General features: G+C 39.5%; 1 pseudogene; it reads left to right on the forward strand.

The window, feature by feature from the left end:
- Positions 1 to 594: 594 nt before the first annotated feature.
- On the forward strand, positions 595 to 8,851 carry LOC103278525 (tudor and KH domain-containing protein-like; annotated as a pseudogene).
- The last annotated feature ends 10,677 nt before the right edge of the window (positions 8,852 to 19,528 follow it).

Below are 19,528 nucleotides of genomic sequence, written 5' to 3' on the forward strand. Positions count from 1 at the left end.
CGTGGCTCGTTTTTGAGTTACTATTGTCCAATCTACTCTCGAAACACTGATAAGTGAAGTGTTTCAAGGATATTTCCTGTGTTTATGTTATTTTTTGGCTTATCTTCGGAATAAACTCTGTTTTGTAACTGGCGTCTGACTCTTGACATCCAAACTCTCTACTATATGCATTTTTATAATCACAGGAAAAAGGCAAAGTATAAATTCAATCAATAATATTTATATCCTGAAAGGTTTTTTGTTTGTGTCACCAACGAAACATTAATATATAACATACGTGTGAAACTGCTCAATGTAGTTTTAGTAATTTAGTACTTTGTATTTTACTAATCTAGTAGGTAACTTAGTAGGTAACGTTCATTGACATCATTATTTGTCATCCATAGCAATTATAGCTATTATCACTGTGATTCCTCATCTGTAACATACTCTAACATACTTCTGACTTGTAACTTTTGGAATTCACTTATTTGCACAAACAAGAACATTTCCATTGAAATGTGAGATGTTGGCCTTTGCATACAAGTACTTCTTGGGTCATTTTCTTACCAGCTCTGGTCTCATCTACAGAGGAATTTAAATACCTCCCGCCCCATGCTCGCCATAGGTTTTGCCTGCCAGCTGCGGGTAAGGCTTCATTCAATGTGAAACGGACCCTAAAATATCCAAATGCTGAACCATTTGATGCTTTAAATCTATCAACCACTGGTGTTTGTCACTACCATTCAGTTCTCTTGTCACTCTCTTACCTGAGATTTGATGAAAACATCTGTGGTGAGGCATTATATTTATTTTTCCATTTTCCCCCATGTATTTTCAACGGCCAAGCTGCTCATGCACAGATATCAGAATCTGAGTTAAACATGTCAAGTCTTCAGTATAGAGTCGTTGCTTTCGATTAAAGTTGATATATTTTTAAAACATACTGAATTTTTCTAGTCTTGTAATATATATGCCTGGAAATAAAACTGCTCAAAGGAAATGAGTTCCTTGATTTTGTTTTTGCTATTTTTTCATTGTTTTACAAGTTTTTTGTTTTTTAAAAAAAATCATGTTTCTTGTAAAATAGCCAAATCAAAAGTGAGTATATTCCAAATATATATGAGTGCTCTTGTTATTTTAGCCTTCACTTTTTCCCAAGACTTGACAAGACACCGCACATCACATAAGGTATTTGCTCTCTGTATTAATTAGCTAGAGCCTTGGCTATTGAATTGCTCATTATGGGGTATTGTCAGACCCAAGGCAGCGGGGCACCAAGAACCATACACGGAGGCCAATTTCTATGTAATATCTTTATTAAGTAAATATATAAAAGTAATAAAAACAAGTGAAGAATATAGTTCAGAAGCAGACCTTTCAAATGAGGTCAAATATAGTCCAAAATTGTATTGTCCAATAAATGATATTAGAGTTCAAAGTTTTAATCCAATAACCGAAACACACACTATTGCCAAGCAATAGTGTGGGGAAATGCCAGAGTCTTAGGAGTCCAAGGTAGCTTGACAACAAGGCTGGATACAATCTTGATTCTTTAACAAGGTCCGTGACTAGGAACAAGGCAAACAGTGATTCTTGGAACAAGATCCGTGGTTAAAAACAAGGCAAGGCAAATCTTGAATACTTGATCCGGGAAGCAAGGAACTGGGGTTGCAAAGTCCACACACGATCTTACTCCTGAAGCTGCTCTGTTGACTCCGCAAAGATTCTCCTGTGTCAGGCACCTATATTGGGGTCTCGTTTTCCCGCCAACAACCTCTTTCCCTAGAGAACGGGAAGCGAAACCCAACTTTGTCCAGATGCAAGACTCCTTAGAATTTCCCAAGGGAAGCAGGTCTAATCAGCCTGTTGTTTGGCTGCAATCCGTAAACTCCTGCGATTCTGTTCCCTCACTCCTCTGTCTGAAGAATAGGACTGTCTCCTAGGGAACGGGGGCGAGGAATGCCCAAGGTCTGTTTTACTGAGTTCTTGGGTACAAACATCAACATCCGGCAGGTGAAAAGATTCTGGCTCTTGTTGAACCGGCGAAAACCCCATGTTTTCGTCTTCATCTGCCACGATGGCACTAGGAACAGGACTACAAGGCCCATGAGGCATCACAGGTATGTGTTTTTCTATATCCAATAACCATCCTAAAGATTCACACACATAATGATACCATTTTTGCAAACAGCAAAAACACAATAAAATATTTTTTGTTATTACTTCCCTGCTAAAACACAGCAAATCCTCAGTCTCAGCGTATTTCCAAAAGATATTTCAGAGTGACCTCAGACATTTATGCAAAAGGATCAGGAAGTATAACAATGTGACAAGAAGAGAGCATTACATTCACTTCATGTCACTTTAAGGTTAATGATCTGTGCAAAGGTGCTGTAAAGTAAGACATTTTTAGTTTCATCCATGAGGCCATGGTAGTGCAATGGGTTAAATCTTTGTGCATACTGAACTGCTGACCTGAAGGCTGGCGGTTCAAATCTGTGAGACAGGGTAAGCTCCCATCTGTCAGCTTTAGTTTCCCATGCAGGGACATAAGAGAAACCTCCCAGCAGGATGGTATCACATCCAGTCCTCCCCTGGGCAACGTCTTTGTAGATGGCCAATTCTCTTACTCCAGAAGTGAATTCACTTCTGACACGATAAAGAAAAGTTTCACTATTAACTGCCAAACTTAAGTACAGGTATTTTAACTTCACAAACACTATGACCTCCCAATCTGTGGAACCCATATCCACTGTTTTGTTTATCCATCTCAAAAAATATATCCTCTCTAGGCATCCTTCTTTTCAATAAAGTTTGTTATTTCACTATGTAACAAAATCTGAAAAAAATCTCTTACTGGATTTAAAGTGTTGTTTCCTGTTTAATTCTATGGTACTTTGAAAGTAGTTGTTATATATTCCAGACACTTCATTTTGTGGCTGCCACAAACTATGTTGAATTGGTTGAAATTCTATGAGATATTCATTGAAAAAAATGTACTGCAGGGTGTCCCACAAAAACATGGTTTTTGCAGTTTTTTCCATGTTTTATGATAGTACCAATTAGGAAATGACATTTACAACCCAGGAACAAAAATTGTGTTACATAGTATTATTTGTGGTTTTGCATATCCATGCAAAACCTGGGAATATATAAGGTGTTGTATTGTATTACCTTCATCCAGTGTTCTCAAGCGTATATTGACAACCATCCAACTGATTCACGAAAGTGGACAGTAACAAAAAACAAAAATTACACATTAGAGTAATTTAATAATAATTGCATTTCCCAGTCTACACGGAAATGCCAATGCTGATCATGAGGTCTGGCTTTGGGCATCCAATGTTATCATAAATTTTTATATCTGCATATGATGGCCTGAATCATGTTGGTTAGTCCCAACTAAACTAGATCAATTTAAGCAATTATTTAGTGGTAAGTCAGCACAGAAGAAATCACCACTGATACACTGGGACTACTGTAGTCAGGACTGACAATAGGACTTTGTCCAACATGCCCTATGCCGTGGGTTACTGCAAGTCATAGTATAAGTTAAAACATGCAAAATTGCATCCTGACAGACAACCACCCTCTGCAATAAATTTCTGACAGCTATAATCAGAAATCAAATGTCATTAATGCAATACAGATTCAGGCCTAAACTATCTAGCTAACTGCATCTCCTCATACAAGCCTGTTCTGGCACTACGATCGGCAGATGAGGCCCTGCTCTTGGTACCACCCTCGTCTCAAGTACGGCTGGTGGGAACAAGAGAAAGAGCCTTCTCTGTGGCTGTCCCATCCTCTGGAACTCCCTCTCTTAGGAGATCAAAATGGCCCCCTCCTTGCTCTCATTTAAAAAAACAACTAAAGACATAAAAAGTATAAAAACAACTTTTTATGCTCACAAGCATAGAGAAAGGGGGACATATAAAACATCTGGCACAAAGAAAAACAGAAAGAATTATGGAAATGGCTTATTACTTAGTCCCAATTTTAAGTCTTGTCTCTAAATTTTATTTGTTATAACTTATTTTTAGTTATGTGATGCTTATTTGTTGTAATGTTTCATGATTGCTTGATATTGATACTTAATATGTTTACTTGACTTATGGTTGTTTTTGCTTCTGGTTGCACTTTATGGCATTGAATGTTTTCCTTTTTTTTGTTGTGAACTGCACTGAGTCCCCAAGGGGAGATAGGGTGGGATAGGAAAAAGTTTTTTTATATTACCTTACAGATTGAATTAAATCAAAAGGTGTTAAAATGGTTATTGTCCTTTTCTCTAATCAAACAAACCTATTTTACAGTACAATGCCTTTTTCATGTCAGTAACACACCAACATACTTTCTTGTGAAAACAGTGTGGGAAAAAATGCCATAACTGAAAAATGAAGCACTTTTCTTGTCCTCAGCATGAATAATGAGAGTACTTAGCCCTGCTGCAATACGTGATTTCACCACTTCTCATCATCTAAACACCAAGGTCCGCAAAAGTTAGTGCCCAAGTAATATAAGTCGACAGGCAATTTGAAGGCACATAGGCAGACACAATATATATCCCTAGGGCACCAAGTCAACATTTACTCAAGAAGGCACTTTGGTTTGTTATTACATCACCGTCATACAGTGTTACTCAGTGACAAAGTGTGCTGTGCCCCAGCAGGAAGAATCCCATATTGCCTTCAGGCTATTGAGTATAAAGATGGATGCAATAAAGTTATGGGGAAACTGAAATGGATTGATGGGATTATGTTCCTTCTCCTCCCTCCTATAGAGGTTCACATTTCCAAGGGTTACAAGTTCAAGCAAACAAACTCTAAAAGGGAAGCTCAATCAAAATTCCAAGTTTCATGCCCCCTTTTTCCTGCACCCAGTAGAAAGGCAACTGCTTACTTAGCCTGCTTCATTTCAATGATTTATCTCAATTATCAACATGTACATACTGAGATAAGACATCTTTGTAGATCACACAGTTTTTACAATGAATAAACTGTTTGTGTTTGTAAAGGTTGTTCACATAAGACAAAATGCACAATCCTGCTGTCATATGAAAAATGTAACATTTCTTTAAACACACACCTCATAACCATTTTCATAATGACTTTCCAAAGTTATATCAATACTACATTTTTTTTAAATGTTAAACTAAGAAAGAATGCAGTATATCTCCAGGCTTTTATTTGCAGAAGATTTATGCATGTTTGTAGTGCTGTGCAATTGATGAAAAAAATGTTTCAAAACTCATTACAAAGTTAGGAGGCACTGGCATTTTCTTTCTAAAGTGTTTCTAAAGTATCGTTAGTGAAAATTTCATTACTATAACATTTTGTAATAACATTTTGTTACTTTCTCGTTATAGACATTGCAGAAGTGGGTAAACTTCAGGGGCTCCTTTCTCCCTCATTTTTACAGATATTGGTTGTGATACTTGTTACAACAGTAGAACACATTTACTAGTGTTAGCCCATCAAGTTTCAGAATGTTTCACTTATCCATTGATTTTTGGAGAAATTTCAAAGTTTTTATGAACAACATTTTAAAAAATTACAAGAGCTGTCTCCTTGAATTGTTTATACAATCATACAAGATAACAGGGGATTATTCTCCCAAACTTTCAGAAATATTCATACATTTAATGATTTTAGGGATTTTAATTTTTTTTTTTACAAAAACATGTTTTTTAAATGCTACAACAGCTATCTCATTGAATGTCTCTCATATTAAACAATTGAACTTCCATTTAGGGATTTCTTCCCAGCCCAGCACAGAGATTTACTTACTAGAAAGAAGTATCAGTCAGTCCTCCTCTTTGCAGATTCAACAATTAATTGGAACTTTGGCTGGCTGCTGCTATGGAGGGACAAATCTCTCCCCTATTTTGATTGGGACTTTCTGATGCTGAGCAGAATTCTGGGAAATATAGTTTAGGGCAGGGCATTTTGAATTCTCTGGCATAGGACTCCTCACCATCCCAAACTACATTCCCCAGAATTCTGTGCTTTCTCAGTCTCTTTCCCAGCAAACTCTGCTTTTTCCCTGCTGCTTCCTTCTCCTAATGGCAATGAAACTGACTTTGGGAGGCTTTCAAGATTTACAAAATTCAAATGAAAAAGTATTGGGTAAGTTTCAATTCTTAAGTTTTTGGCACGAGCCATGCCCACATGTCAGATATCACATCATAAGCATGAATGTAATGAGTTTGATACAATTTATGATAAGTAACAAAAAATTGCACACCCCTAATTTAGGCAAATTTGTCTAAATACCTTGGGTCCTGAACAGGGAGAAAGCTGAGATATAATTGAAACAAGCAAATAAATACCTATTCAGTATAAAATTACAATAAATAACTCCAACAGTAAAAATGATGTATTTTAAACTGGACACAGAAGGAAAACATATTCAAAGTGTATTTCTACTAAGCAATTGTTAGAAGTTAGAAATATTTGAATGGAGAAATGACAGCTTTAAAGTGGCAACAACTTTAAAATTAAATACGTATAGTATGAATACACTCCAGAAGCCATTTATATGGGAAACTGCAGGTTCCTCTGCAATATATTGAAAATCTATTAGGTTGTTTGCCTTCTTGTTAGATTGCCAAATCGATTGCCAAATCCTATTTAATGTCTACCTTTTCAAAACTCTTTGCCTGGAAAACACTTGCAGCTTTTATCGAGTCTTTCCTGCTTTTAGTATTTATCTACACCAGCCTAGATTTTGTTTCTGAAGTGTAGGACACACATATTTTAAATAACTAATAGCAGCAAAGCATGAAGAAGTGTATCAAGTGAAACTTTCCTTGAAATGGAGAGAAAGTAATGGGATAACTAGCACTCTTATAATCTCTGCGTGCACACCTCCATAAGCATAAAATTAAATACTTTTGCCAGTAATACTTTGCATAACAATGTTATTTTTGTATCCTACAAAACTCTACCAGGAAATGACAGTGATACTTAGGAGATGATTTAAAATTTCCCATAGACACATCTTAAAGAAGACACCAAAAAATCCATATTGTGTTGCTGATCCATCTTAAGAAAACAATTTTATCTCCACTCAGAGCAGCTCTTAAACCCAACAGAAATTCATTGCCCATTTGTTCTTGCTAGGTATCTTCAATTTCTTGGCAAGTTTTATCCAGAGTAGATCTGCCATTGGTGAGAGAATCTGACTTGTGCAAGTTTGCCAGTGGGTTGCCATGAATGGGGATTTAATCTCTAGTCCAGAGTCCTATTGTTGTCAAACACAGGACCCCCAACCCAAATGATTTATAGTTTTCTAAAGACATTAAGCCCTAGATGGAATAAAATTGTGAACTTTTCTTCACAGGAGGTTTTCCTCACCCTGCAACAGACTAGCAACAGCTCACCAGCGTAGAGTCCCCAAACAATGATAATTCTTTTTTTATCTTAAATCCTAAGATATGTGCAGATCCAAACTAGCACATTTCCCAACCTTGCTCAAAGCACCCCTTCTCTAACTTAAACCCCAAGATATGCTCTGATCCAAACCAGTGCATACCAAGTAGACACTTAGCTGACCACATGCAGCTCAGTTGGGTGGTTGGAAGGACAGCTAAATATCATTTTTTCCAAATAAAACTTATGTTTCTACTACTAACATGCCTTTAAAATTGATATCTTGACACTTTCTATTCCTGACTATGCTTCACTCTCTATTTTTCTCCAATTGTCGGCACATCCACTAACCCTAAAGATGTGCACGTGAATCTTTACTATACTTTTATTACTGGTATATTAAATATAAGGCAAATAAGGTGAGGTCTGCTTTGCAGCCAAAAGAAGGCAGTAAGGAAGGGAGGAGTAGCCCTTCCTCGGTTATCATGGGGACGTGGCCAGTGAACAGAGCTATTGGAACAGTTTGACCATATTGCAGGAAGTGGCGTTGGAAAGAGAACTATCCAGTTAGGTGCCGAACCTACAGCCTGGGGAAGGGGCTGGAGAAAGAATCCCTGAGCATTGTCCAGACGTAGGGTAGGAGCTGAGGAGTGAAGATGCATCCTCTAAGGACTCCCTGTCGGCTGCCTCCACCTTTGAAGTCCCCAGCTCTGATTTCAGCTTCAATGCAAATGAGCTCTAGGAGGTCTACGTCTCAGCCTTTTAGATCCAGAACAATCGCTTCAGCTGAACAAACTCATCTCTGAAATGACACAGTACTACAGAAGTGGCAACTGCCTGTCTGAATTGCCCAGTGTGCACATGGGAAACTTAGTGGCCAGCCAGCATTCAGACAATTCCTGGTGGTACTGAGCCAAAGTCCTGGACATCCTGGAGAACAAAAACCTGGATATTTACTATGTGGATTTTGAAGACAACAGAGAGGCGCCCTTGGAGAAGCTAATGCCATTAAGAAGCAACTTCTTAAGCATCCCTTTCCAAGCCATTGAGTGCAGCCTTGCTGGCATCACTTCGTTCAAAGGTCAATGGGAAGATGCTGTGCTCAATGAGTTCGATCACCTCACCCATTGCGCCCAGTGGAAGCTCTTGTGGCCAAGATCTGCAGCTATGTGCCTTTGGGGAGTGCTACCTAGCCCCATGTCCGACTGTACAACACCAGCATGGATCAGAGCATCGATGTGGGCGCAGAACTGATTCACTTGGGCTATGCAGTGCCAAGCCCGCAGGAGGGCGATGGATGGCACCAGCTGAGCAAAAAGGGGAACATGGTGGAGGCCTCCCTGGAAAACCTTCTGTCTGAGATGCAGAAAACTCCTGATGAGATTCCTCTCTCCTTGTCCTATGTCAGCCTTTCAGATAAAAAAAAAAACCTGAATGGTTCTGGAATGAGATGGGGCTGTCCAATCCAGCATTGCCCCAAAAGGGACGGGTGTTCCATCTGAAAAAGAGCAAGTGACAAGGCAGAAGCATGGGATGTATTGCTGATTCTGCCTTGCCACTAGTTCTACCCCACTAAGCTTGCAGTGGAGCACTGGCTTCTTGCAACTGCTGCTTTCTGCTCTGAAATAGATGCTTGTCAGAAGCAGATGTCTACCAAGATGGTGAGATGTTCTTCTGGACATCTGCTTTTTCAATAATGGGGGATATGAGATCCTCAAGCTTTTTCCGTTGACACTTCCACTGAAGCACAGATGCTGTGGCAAGTTGATTCTTTTTTTCCTCTTGATGGTGACTCCCTTTACTAAAGGAGAGGCAAATATGGCTGCTTGACCATTTCCTGTCAATGGTTGGAAAGGTTAAAAGGTGGAGGTCAGCTACCCTTCCCTGGTTTTGGGGAGATAAGGGAAAGTGTCTTCCTTTTGTTTAATGTTCACCGTGATTGCCTGACAGATGGATTTTCGAACTGCACATTTTGTGTGGAAGATGTAATAATTTAAGATTTACTAATTCATTAAGAGCAGCTTCCCTGTTATGCATCCAGACAGTTCAGCACAGATTTTCCTGGAATGTACTATTTGAGCTTATATTCTTCCCACAATGTATAAATGGATACGGTAAATGACATTAACTCGACGTGAGGCCATTGATCCAGGAATGTCCCTTGACACCTCAGGCAAGAGGCATAGGAAGGACAATGATCACGTGGACATTATTTTACTGGCAGCCCAGTTAATAGCTTATGATTGCCATCTGGGATCCCCTCCAGTGGGACCTGTGTCATCAGCCACATGGGACATTGGGCAAAGGAACCTTTTAACAACCTGCCATCCCAATAGACATCCTGGGGCCTTTCCTTTCTCTGTCCCAAATAGAAATGGGCTCAGGGGCTCAGCACGCATTATTCCCAGAAATCTGGACTTTACATCTACATAATCCTGCCATCTACACTCTCTGGACCCCTGCTTACTGCCTAAGACCACACAAATTTGGGCATTGCTTCCTGGAAGCTCCTATAGACACTTCCAATAGCTGATTGGTCGCCCCAGGGCTTTCGCTGGCAAGCTGGGAGGAAATTCCCAGCCACGTCATTGGAGCCAATCAGGAGCAAGGGGGGGGGGGAGGTGGCCGGCCAACCTCAGTGCCTAATCAATCACCAGCAGAAGAGAGAAAATCAAACTTAGACAATGTTATTGCATGGAAAAGTTACTAAATGAATATGATTACATTTCGCAAAATAGTTATGCTTGTACTTTTGGATGTGAGCCTATTTGCATCCAATCTTGACCAGAACATAATTAAAGCCCTTTACCCACTTCCCATCCCTTGTCCTCAACATCTGGATCATGCCTTCTATAATATCTATCATTCACACTAATATCCAGTTTTAAAAGAAAAAGATGCAGCTAATGTTCACACGCTATGTTCTGTCTATAAAATCTGGATTTAAGTATATGTTTGATATAACTGCCTGTTGTCATAATCTTGACTGAAGCCATCCCTGCTGCGTTTCCACAGGCTCCTGGGCAAGAGACCCATAATTATCTTCACACCTTCATCCCAAAGAAAGCTCTGGGCCCTGGTTTAGTTATATATGCTGCTGCTAGACATGTCCTGACAGCAACTTGAACAAGTATTCTGCCTTTATTAGTAAAGCAATTTTGTTAAATTACCCAAACATTGCCTTCATATTGCTAACAGGAACTGACACTGCACACTTGTAAAAGTCTGATACAGTTTCAATGCTACATTGTCAAACAAAGTTGTGTACTTTACTCATATATTGTTTTAATTGTGTGTCACTGAAGGGCTTGCTAAGTGCAGAAGCAATATAAAAATGTGTTCAGATAAACAAACAAATAAAAACGCATTCCTAAACTGCATTCAAGTAAGATTCAGAGGAAGAAGCACAGTGAAAGAAGGAAGCAATTCAGGTTGGACAGAGTTTCTTCTGCTATCAGTTGATCCATCCCAGGCTTTTTGCTACCTTGTTTCTTATTTCTTTTCAGTCTGCAAATTGGGGCTGTATTAATGTGAGTCTGGATGAACCAAGTGACAACAGAAACAGGAGTGAAAAAATCCACACATATTCATATTGTGCCTCCCTAGGGATCCATTCTGCAAAAAGATGAAACTCTCAAGGAACATCTCTATGTTGAAGGCAACTGTTCCTCTCAGCAGCTTCTGCCACAATTATCCTTATTTATTTCATGTGGGTATTTTCTGAAATCCAAGCAAGCACTTCTTTATAGACCCAAGGAACTGGGCAATGTATAAGGGTTCTCTTGCCAGGATATGCTACAGTGCTGCGTAGTAAAAGCAGAGTGCTTTGGAAGGTGGAATTCTGCCAAAGATCAAAAGGGCTTGTTCCCTTAGGCGCAATATGAGGGTGAGAGCCAATCTCCCTGTCTGAGAAAAAAAAGAGGAATAGGATCAGTTTTAATTGTACTTCTGAATGTCTGAATGTGTGTGTTGGGGCTGCAGCAGCTGATGTCTGATGGTGGATGTGAGGGAAGTGCAACAACGTGGCAATTGCCCCAGTGAACCTGAATTCCCAAATATCAGATGTGGCCTGCTGGGTATTCAATACAATTAAAGCAAGCATGCCACCTGAAGGTGTTAGACTTGATCACAGCAACCCTTGCTTTAGTTAAATCTCAATTCATATTATTGTTATATTTTGTAGGTTGGGTTGCATTAGGAAGAGGTTTTGGAAACTGCAACTGATCCAAACTACAGAAAACATATGGCTTCTCTGATACAACAGTTCTATTGATTACTGATCTATTTCTAGGCGCAACTCAAAGGGGTGGTTATGCATTCTAATGCACAATACAACATGGGTTTAAGCTATCTGAACTATTTATGCTCCCATGTAAGCCTACCCAGCCTTTAAAGTCTTCAGGAGAGGCCCTTCCCTTGATATTTCTATGTTCTGGTGTACATTTGGTGAAGTACAAAAGAGTGTCCTCTCAGTTGCCACCCAGCTTTAAATGGATGTACCAGATTTTTAAAAAATATTGTTAGCGTGGGTTTTGCATTGGTTTAATTTGTTTGTGTTATTACTACAAGGATCTATGCTGCTTTAATATTGTAGTGCAATTAATTTATTTCTGATTTACATAATTTATTGTGTTTTTACTGGATCTTTAAAAATTCTGTTGAAAGACATCTTGCATCCCAGCTCTGAGAAAAAGGTAGAGTTTAAATCAAATCAAATAAATGTTCCCTTTGGGGTGTAGCCATGAAGATTACCATGATGAGAAAATGCTCTTCACAATGTATAAAAACAACGTTGGTCTGAGACACACCTTCTTTCTGGGTTCTCTGACATTTGTGTTTCTTCTCTGAAAGGGTATGGAATATAGTCAATGACAATTGTCTTACAAACAAAAAGTTACAAAGGTAGAAAACACCATGTCTGCTCCAACCTGATCTTCTCAGATCAGCTGGCCCTCCACATGTGCAGATTTAGCTTTTGCAGATTTGATTGTTCATGAATTTAATTAACATGTTCTCTCTAGGTTCTCTCAGGGCAATTCTTCAGTCAGCTTCCAAGAGAGATTGAAACATAGAGTCACCCTGGAAAACAAAGATTCCTAGAAAGGTGTTCTCTCAAGTAAAAAAACAAACAAACAGATTTTTAATTCACCTTTTCTGTCGGGTTCTCTGCCCCAATCCACTCAAAAGTATTGGAATAGCCTTGTTTGTGAATTGTCAACCTACAAGCAAGGTTACATTTCTCTTTTACTTGGAGATTATTTCTTCACACGAAGGACCTCCAAAGATGAAATTTAAAATGTGAAGTCATTATTGTTTTTCATGGAATACTGCCAAAAGCTGTTTGTGATTGGAATGATTAATATGGCTACCGAAACTGACACTAAAAGCTTTGCATAGAAGTAATTTTATCTTTCAACTCATACTTTCTTAAGCAAAATGAAAGACAGGCATTTTTAATTGTCATTGAAAATTATAGAGTCTAAAGCAAATTCCAATTTGATGATGATAGCTTGGTGCAGACTATTCATTTAAATGACATAATAACCATAATATGATTACTTTGGAATGAAACAAGCACTAAGTCTTTTTCAGGTTTCAGTTAAATCTGACAACTCTAAAGCATTGAAAGCTCCTATCATAAAAGATACAAGTCTTTTAACCCTATCTGCTCATCCATTCACACTTCTGGAAAAGTGTCTGTGATATACTTAGGCTAGGCACATTGTATATCTTCTTAGGGTAGTTTCTTGGGGATGCAGGGAGCAAAGTTCTGCATGTATACATTCACCAATGAACTGTAAATGGTCACAGTTCCCTTTGAATGATTATGTAATAGCCAGAACTAATTTCATTTCTCCATGATGCTTAAAAAAATTTTGTACTTATTTCTTAATTTACTCAGCCACCTCATTGCTTAAATTCACACAAAGATTTCTTTCTTTAGTCACCCTAAGGTTTTCTATTCAGAGCCAATCTAAATATGTGAATCAGATGTGATGTTCTTCAATTTATAATTTCAAAATATATATTCACACTACAGCTTCCAAAGGTTCCCAAAACATGTTACACTCCTTTAAAATGCCTAAAATAACAAAGCAGGGACACAGATCCTGGTCTCCAGAGTCATACGACCTCATCATATGGACACTGTAATATCAAATAACACAGATTTTAAAACAATCTTTTTTTAAACTCTAGGCCAGAGTTTCTCAAACTGTGCTCATCCTGATTTTTGGACTTCAGCTCCCACAATTCCTAACAGCTGGTAAGCTGGTTGGGATTTCTGGGAGCTGAAGTCCAAAACACCTGGAAAAACACAGCTTGAGAAACACTGCTCTAGGCATAGATTTTTTACAAACATCTGGAATATCCCCCTGACTATACTACTCTATGCATTTTGCATCAATACTGTATTATTACAACAAAGTATATGTGGGGTTATGGGCTACCTTTGAGAAATATAAGAAAGCTTCCGTTGGTTCAAACTGAACAACAGAGACTTCTGTGGGACCACGTTATATCCTTCATGCACTGATTGCCAGTTTCCTTCTGAGCAGATTGAAAGTATTTGTGATTAGTTTTGAAGTAATTTTGGATTGGGTCCAAAATAACAAAGATATGGAGCAAGCCTATCATTAGGTAGAGTGAGGTTTCTCCAGTGGCAGATGCTAAAGATCAGGGAATGTCAGCAAAGCTTTAGAACAGGCCTGCTCAACCTGCAGCCCTCCAGCTGTTTTGGTTTCCCAGAACTCCTGGCCATTGGACAAGCTTTATTTTACAACATCTGCAATACATAAAACAAGGTTGGGGGGCTACTGTCACCTTACCATCCTTGCTGGAGGTTCACACCCTCCCATTTCAATCTGTCTACTCCCTAAGATAGACTATAGTGATCTTGTGTCTGGCGAGTGGTGAAATGATTGTACTATTTAAATATCTGAAGGGATATTACAGAATGGAGGGGGTAGAGTTGTTTTCTGCTGCCCTGGAACATAGGTGAGATCTAATAGTTTTTAGAGCAGTTCTGCAGAGTAACCAATTACCTAGAGAGGTGGTGGGGACTTTTTCTTTGGATGTCTTCAAAAAGAGGTTATACAGGTCCCTGGTGTAGATGCTTTAGCTGGAAATGCTGCAAAGGGCAATGGGATGGACTTGGTAGCCCCTGAGTCCCTTTCCAACTCTATAGTCTACGATTCTATGGTTCTATGGCTTGTAACACATTTTAGTATGGCATTAATTGGAGGGCCTTTGTCCAATACGATCCATGCCAATGCCATCCACTACATTACCTTTGACACTTGACCCAAGAAATAGGTCTTTCATTCTCAAAGTCAATATCAGAATTAGCATTGTACTTTGCCAACTTAAAAATGTTCAGCAACATTGAGAAAACATAATTCTTAAAGAACTTCAGAGTTTTAAAAAACATTTTATGAGTAAATATTGTTGTATTTTCCAAAGTCAAAAGGGTGATCAGTCAATGTGAAGAAGCATACATAAAGTCCATATGAACTTTTAAAACTGTTCTATTCAGCCTTATTAAAGTGTCCAATACATGAGTTATAACTGCTTGGGTGAGCTTGTTAACCTAAGAGAGTAGTAGTAATAATAATAATAATAATAATAATAATAATAATAATAATAATAATAATAATAATAACAATAATAATAATAATAAAAAATTATTCTTATATCCCGCCCCATCTCCCCGGAGGGACTCGGGGCGGCTTACATGGGGCCATGCCCAGACACGACAGCACAAATCAGATAAAACATTAAACTGAGCAGTAAAACTTCAACATGATTAAAAACAGTCATAAAAGTCAATATACACAATAATATTAAAATCCCGATTTGGGTCAAAAGATCCAGGCCAAGGTGCAAAGCAATATCAAGTTATCAGGGAGGGATAATTATACAACAGGTGTAATACTTAAAGTGCTGAATGAATCCTAAAAACAATCCAGAGGGTCTACTGCTTAATAGTTAAATAACATGATCCCACAAGGATCAGTCAACGAAGGCCTTCTGGAATAGCCAAGTTTTCAGGCTCTTCCTGAAGGAAAGTAGGGTAGGGGCCTGCCTAATCTCCCTGGGGAGCGAGTTCCACAGCCGGGGGGCCACGGCGGAGAAGGCCCTCTCCCTCGTCCCCACCAACCGCAATTGCGAAGTTGGTGGAAGCGAGAGGAGGGCCTCCCCCGATGAGCGAAGAGGTCGTGCAGGTTCATAGGGGAAAATGCGGTCTCGAAGGTAGGTGGGTCCCAAACCGTTAAGGGCTTTGTAGGTGATAACCTGCACCTTGAATTGGGCTCGGAAAATAAATGGCAGCCAGTGGAGCTCTTTAAACAGCGGCGTTGAGCGCGCCCTGTAATCTGCCCCAGTTAGAAACCTGGCTGCCGATCGTTGTACTAATTGTAGTTTCCGAGCCGTCTTCAAAGGCAGTAATCCAGTCTAGAGGTAACTAAGGCATGGACCACCATGGTCAGATCTGACTTCTCGAGGTATGGTCGCGGCTGGTGCACAAGTTTTAGTTGTGCAAAGGCCCTCCAAGCCACGGCCGACACCTGGGCCTCCAGAGTCAGCGCAGAGTCCAGGAGGACCCCCAAGCTGCGGACCTGCGCCTTCAGGGGGAGTGCGACCCCATCAAGCACAGGTTGCCACCCAATACCCCGATCAGACGTACGACTGACCTGGAGGACCTCTGTCTTGTCAGGAGTACTGTGATTCCTCTGTAAATCAGTGCCCAAAAATAACAGATTATCAATTCTCAGGGGCAAAAAGTGAAGGCAGAAAGCTTCTTCTGTCCATGATATTTGGGCATGAGCTATTGCAGGTTAGATTTTCATATAAACATAGACTGAATAAGACATAAAATTAATCATTGAAAAATAATGCCTAACACCACAATGTAAGCCTAAGTTTGGTGCTCACTCTTAAATATGAGTTTGACAAATGTTGATAACTCACATAAGTTCTTACAAAGACTTCATTATTTAAAAGATACTATACTAATACAGAGACTGAGAAAAAAGCATTTTAAAAAGTAAGAATTGTCATTGAGGGCACTGAACTCTAAAATATATTATTGAACATTTGGTCCCATTTCTGATCTTTTCTTTCTCTGTACTTACACATATGTATGACATCTACCAAACCAGAATTATTGGCAGATACTGCAATATTAGCATCAGATCTGTTTGCCTGCACAGTTTTACATACTGTCACCAAAATCCCAATGAAGACAGAGTGAAGGTTACAGGGATGAATTGGTAGGGAGTTGATTGCAGGGACTTAATCTAAAGATCTGTTATGAATATCTTTATTGTTTGATTAAATACAGTATCTCATTAATCATTTATGCACCACCATCATTGTTGAACATATAAAAAGATCACTTGTTACTTTGTTATTAAAAGATTATTACTGTGTTCAGCTGCATAAAATGGCAAAACAGAACTCAGAAAAGTTATTTTTTGACCATTATCCCAATGGCTTTATTGGTGGGTCCTTACTGAGTATTTTAATTATATAAAGTTCTGCTGTAACTCTGTCACTTCAAAGTGCATAGGTGGGAGTAGATGTCTACATCCCATTTTCATTGAAAATAATTTAAAATGTATTTCCATCTATAAAGTCTATCTGTACTGCAGCAGTTTGCTGCTGCTGCTCAGTCGTTTAGTCGTCTCCGACTCTTCGTGACCTCATGGACTAGTCCATGCCAGAGCAGTTTGATATCCCTTTAACTCTTATGGATTCACCCTAAGTAATCCTAGGGTTTGTAGTTTGGTGAAGTACTTAGCATACACAATGTATAGTTCCCAAGGTAACCTGATGTAATCCTCAGTTTCTGTTTTCAAAATATATTGGAAACTGCTGCCACTAAATTACTTAAAAGTGAGTCTAAATTATGTTTTTCATTCAGCTTTGAATGAATGTCATTAAAATTGTAACAATCATTTTTAAAAAAGTAATTAGAATCTAAATTATAACTTAAAAATTAGGATCCAAATGATCAAGGATAATACCCGATAATAACAGATAATTAGGATTATTTCTTGATTCTTCAGACAATTATGTATACAGCCACCTTAACCTGACAACTATGTTCCTTAATCCTGGGATGTGAGTTTACAAAGCGGTGAGCAAAACATAGTAAATCAATAGTGACCGAAGTGTTGTAGCAGACCCCTACTATTCAGCATGTGCTGAATAGTACGACATTAAAACCTATGGTAGCAGATGAAAACTTGTAAATGATTAATGTCCCACAAGATTTTCTGTGTGTACAGTTTTCAGAAGAACTTTCTTTTGAACTTACAGTTAAGCTTAGCATTTAAACATTCTAGTACAGTATTTAAACTGAAATGTACAAGTTTAAAACCAAAAAGATGTCTAAACTTTATAGCTATATGGTTCATGAAGCTTCTTCCAATTCTATGATTCTCTATTTGGAAAACAAGTAGGTTTTTAAATTCTGGATGCAGTAGAAAATGACTAATATATCATTATTTTCTGTGACACATCCTCTGCTAATTTACCTCCCTAACCAAGCTGTATCTTCACTCTCTCCATCATCTCCATCCCAGCCCTGAAATTACCAGATTCTACAGCACTCTTATAGTAGAATGAAACTGTATAATAAGTTTCATGTGCCAGGAGCCATAGAAGTGCATCCACAATGTCATATGGAAAAGCTCTTTGGGACTTAAAGGAAGATTAAAAAACGGTTTCAGAGATGAAATGTGCTGCCTTCTATGTTTATGTTAAAATAGCTCTTTGGATCTTGGCAATATTTGCATAACTATGAAAACATTATTGATTTTACTGCTTGTTAATAAAACTTCTATAGACACCCAGAGTGCCATCTTTGACTGAATACGGGAAGACAGATTATTATTGATTCATCTACCATATGCTCATATAAAATCAACACGAATGGCAGGAAAGTGAGTGATTATCAACATCTGGAAGATATGCCAACATTCTGATGTAACATTTTTTCAAAAGGGAAACTGGATAGAATAAAATGATTAGTTAATCAATTTAAACTCAAATTTATTACTACCAGCTGACTATATAGTATGTGGTGCCTTGAAGTCACTATTTGTTACTTTAAAAAAATTATTGCTGAGGACAATCTAAGACTTCCACTGAACATTCTTGGCACAAAAATGGAGCTTGAGCAAGACTGAGAAATATTTTGAAAGACACTTATCTCTTGCTGGGCTTACTTTTTTCTCACAATTTCCTATATTGGGTAACTTTTAAGCCTTGTTGCCATATTAGTTGGATAGATGGAGTGGAGTGGGAGAGAAGTTATGATGTTGTCAGGTTTTTAGTCCAACTTGATTATGAAATGCCATCACTGAAGACAAACAAAGCCAGTTCAAAGTGAGGCAGAGATCCCTTTCTGTGATGTCATCAAAGAACAAAACGTAACATAATTGGAAGAAACAGCATTAATGGTCAAGATACTGGCAAGGTTGAGTGTTGTGATGGAGTCTTTGAGTAGTGATACTACTGGAGTACTAGAACGGGAAGAAAGACTACTTGTGAGCAAGATTCCGATGAGGAGAGACAAAGGAAGCAGATCTGGGAGAGACTTATGGAGCCTACTGACAATGACTCCGTTGAGGAGGATGATAGGGTTGAGAATCAGGAGGATGGGATGACAAATTCTGAGGATGAGGTAATGGACTGGACTAAGGTGCGGGCAGGGCCGGCCCCACTATTGAGGCACCTGACGCCGCCTCGGGCGCAGGCCCGGGGGGGCGCCATCAGGCTGGGCGGGAGGCGGGGCACCGCCCTGACGGTGCCCCGCCTCCCGCCCAGTGCGCCCTGGCCCGTCTGGCCTGCTAGAAAAGGCCAGACGGGCGAGCGGGAGTAGCGTGGGAGGCGGGGCCAGCTCTGACGCCGCTCCCCCCCGCCCAGCGTGCCTTGGCCCTGCCTCCCACGCAGCGTGGGAGGCGGGGCCAAGGCACGCTGGGCGGGGGGGGAGTGGCGTCAGAGCTGGCCCCACCTCCCACGCTACCCCCGCTCGCCCGTCTGGCCATTTCTAGCAGGCCAGAGTTCAGCGGAGGTTCCTCCAGGCCGCGATTGCGGCCTGGAGGGACCTCCGCTGAACTCTGGCCTGCTAGAAATGGCCAGACGGGCGAGCGGGGGTAGCGTGGGAGGCGGGG

This window comes from Anolis carolinensis, chromosome 4, assembly GCF_035594765.1.
Source record: "Anolis carolinensis isolate JA03-04 chromosome 4, rAnoCar3.1.pri, whole genome shotgun sequence".
Classification (NCBI taxonomy): domain Eukaryota; kingdom Metazoa; phylum Chordata; class Lepidosauria; order Squamata; family Dactyloidae; genus Anolis; species Anolis carolinensis.